This window comes from Triticum urartu, chromosome 5A (assembly GCF_056163025.1).
Source record: "Triticum urartu cultivar PI428250 chromosome 5A, HENAU_Tu73, whole genome shotgun sequence".
Taxonomy (NCBI): Eukaryota; Viridiplantae; Streptophyta; class Magnoliopsida; order Poales; family Poaceae; genus Triticum; species Triticum urartu.
This window is the reverse complement of record NC_141877.1, coordinates 433763592-433767208: the sequence shown is the minus strand read 5'-3', so window position 1 is coordinate 433767208 and position 3617 is coordinate 433763592.

The following is a 3617-nucleotide window of genomic DNA, read 5'->3' as shown; positions in this document are numbered from 1 at the left end:
CTTATACATGTTCCTATGACTATGAGATTATGCAACTCCCGATTACCGAAGGAACACTTTGTGTGCTACCAAACGTCACAATGTAACTGGGTGATTATAAAGGTGCTCTATAGGTGTCTCCGATGGTACTTGTTGAGTTGGCATAGATCGAGATTAGGATTTGTCACTCCGATAGTCGGAGAGGTATCTCTGGGCCCTCTCGGTAATGCACATCACTATAAGCCTTGCAAGCAATGCAACTAATGAGTTAGTTGCGGGATGATGTATTACGGAACGAGTAAAGAGACTTCCCGGTAACGAAATTGAGCTAGGTATTGAGATATCGACGATCAAATCTCGGGCAAGTAACGTACCAATGACAAAGGGAACAACGTATGTTGTTAGGCGGTTTGACCGATAAAGATCTTCGTAGAATATGTAGGAACCAACATGAGCATCCAGGTTCCGCTATTGGTTATTGACCGGAGACGTGTCTCGGTCATGTCTACATAGTTCTCGAACCCGTAGGGTCCGCACGCTTAAGGTTCTGTGACGATCGGTATTATGAGTTTTTGTGTTTTGATGTACTGAAGGTAGTTTGGAGTCCCGGATATGATCACAGACATGACGAGGAGTCTCGAAATGGTCGAGACGTAAAGACTGATATATTGGACGACTATGTTCGGGCACCGGAAGTGTTTCAGGAGGTTTCAGACATATACCGGAGTACTAGGGGGTTACCGGAACCCCCCCCCCCCCGGGGAGTATAGTGGGCCTAATGGGCCTTAGTGGGATAATAGGAGGGGCGGCCAGGGCAGCCGCGCGCCCCCTCCCCCTCTAGTCTGAATTGTACAAGGAGGGGGGCGGCACCCCCCTTTCCTTCTCTTCTTCTCTCCCTTCCTTCTCCTCTCCTACTCCTACTTGGAAGGGGGGAGTCCTACTCCCGGTGGACCGGAAGTAGGACTCCTCATGGGGCGCGCCATAGGAGGCCGGGCCCCTCCCCCTCCTCCACTCCTTTATATACGGGGAGGGGGCAACCCTTGGAGACACAACAATTGATCATTGATCGTTTAGCCGTGTGCGGTGCCCCCCTCCACCATAATCCACCTCAGTCATATCGTAGCGGTGCTTAGGCAAAGCCCTGCGTCGGTAGCTTCATCAATATCGTCACCACGCCGTCGTGCTGACGAAGCTCTTCCTGGAAGCTCTACTGGATCGTGAGTTCGCGGGACGTCACCGAGCTGAACGTGTGCTGAACGTGGAGGTGTCGTACGTTCGGTACTGAGGATCGGTCGATCGTGAAGACGTACGACTACATCAACCGCGTTGTCATAATGCTTCCGCTTACAGTCTACGAGGGTACGTAGACGACACTCTCCCCTCTCGTTGCTATGCATCACCATGATCTTGTGTGTGCGTAGGAATTTTTTTGAAATTACTATGTTCCCCAAAAAACTAGTGTACTAGCGCCAACACCTTTTTCATGGTTCAGTATTGAAAGTCTTGGAGGAAACTCGCTCTTCCTTGGAAAAAACTATCCAATGATGCTACCATTTATGAGAAGCAACTGTATTTATACCTTAGACATTGCTATGCTTCCCTACCATCCCAATATGGGTCCTGACATAGGCCGCTTCAGCCTGGATGATCAGTCCTGCGTTGGTCTCGAGATTGACAGTAGCTGGCCCTTTCCAGAGAATCACTTCTGGTTCAAAGCAAGCGTTTCCAATGCCGACGAGTGGTTGAGTTGAAGTTCATTTCATTGCTTTGTTATTTGTTGTGTGAGAAAAACTTTACTTTACTGGAATGTTTTGTTGGAAATGATCTATAATCCAATGTGTATCCTCGTTATCGTTGTGGGTTGATGAATTGTTGTATGTAATCAATGGTACATTTTTATATGCGTCCATCAACTCACGCCTGCTAGTGGTGTCCATATGAACAGTGCTAGTGATTTTAGTTGCAAAAATTAGATAGTGCTAGTGATTTTTAGCTGCATATTTTGACAAATCGCGGTGTTACAAGGTTGACAAATGGCAATGTTACTAGATAAACAAATGTTAATCTTTCCAGTTTGACAAATGGCAACATACCCAAAATGACAGATGCAAATCTTACCCAATTATTTCTACATGGTTGCACACGGGTCATGCAAAACAACCGTTTGCGTTGAATGGATGCACAAATCATGCACTACGAGGGAAGACCATAGCTCTCACTTTTCATATGGGTGTTCTATCTAAAACGTTTGCGATCAAGAGCTGCAGAAATCCTGCTCGGCACATTTTCCCTTGGCTTCCCGGGGAAGCTATCGGTTTGCATATGGGTGTTCTAACTAAAACGTTTGCGATGAGTGTTTTATATTTAAATACCATTGACATTTTTTCCAAAAGAAAATCATTTGATAAGTCTATACATTAAGAGATAAAAATGCAAGTTCGTTCAAACCATATCTTTCATTTAGTCACACTGCGAATTTATATTCATATGATCGAGAATTCGGGATATAGTATTGAACCCCAAAAAAACTATTTCCGGCGGCGGCGGAGGCGGCGTGCCGCGCCGTCGCTGTCATTGTCGTCCTCTGGGATGCCATTTTTGAAGTCTTCAAGGCAGCACAAAATGTTCTTCACTTGTAAATCAAACATCATGTCGTCGCACGATCGACGGGCGGGGCGCAAGAGGACAGCAACCGGCGCCGCTGAGAGGTAGCGGTCGACGGCAGCGTCCCATGCCGCTGAGGAGGGCGCGCGCACGGGCACGGGTGTGGCAGGTGCAGCCAAACGCACAGGGACCGGCGCCGCAGTGGGTGTAGGTGCGCGCATGGGAAGGGGCACGGGCGCGGCGGGTGCATCCAACCGCACGGGGGCCGGTGCCACGATGGGTGGAGGGGCACGCATGGGCACGGGCACTAGCGCTGGCATGTACACGAGCTTGCGCGGGTCCACACAGACCTTGCTGACGCCCGCGGCTTCCAGCTCTGCAATAGTGCTTGGCGGCTAGCCCATCAATGCTACGGGGATAGTCGCAGGCGCGGGCGCGGGGATGGGAGCTAGGACGGGAGCGGGGGCAGCAACCGCCGCGGCCAGCTCGTTCTGGGCCATGTCCATGAGGCCCCATTCCTCCTTATTTTCTATCTCCTCCGGCTCGGAGTCGACTTCACCAAACTTGAAGACTGGTGGCAGATGATCATTCCGTGCCATGGCGTTGGTGGAGGTCTGCGGGAGGGAGGGGAATGTGTGGCAAACAGTAAGGCCGCCCGTATTAAACAGCGGCTTGGGCGCCATTAATGGAGAGGAAGGCGGGCGGCCATGGAAGTCAAAGGGCTCATTTCCCAGTGAGCCTGCATAGCATACAACTCGCACGCTTCTCGGTGAGCCTGCGCATTGGAGGACAGCTTGCACGCCTCTCGGTCAGCCTGCGCACCGGACTCCGCTCGCACGCCTCCCGTTCAGTCAAGGTCAAGCAATTGTCCGCACAGCACCTCCTATAGCCATTAAAATGAAGACATGTGGCGTCACGTGAATGGTTAACAGAACGCACACGATTTGAATTACACAAACGTTTGAGATATTAAAATGGCAGCTATTTTTTCAAAATGCCCTTGTTGGATGTTATTCGAGTGCGCCTTCTCTCAA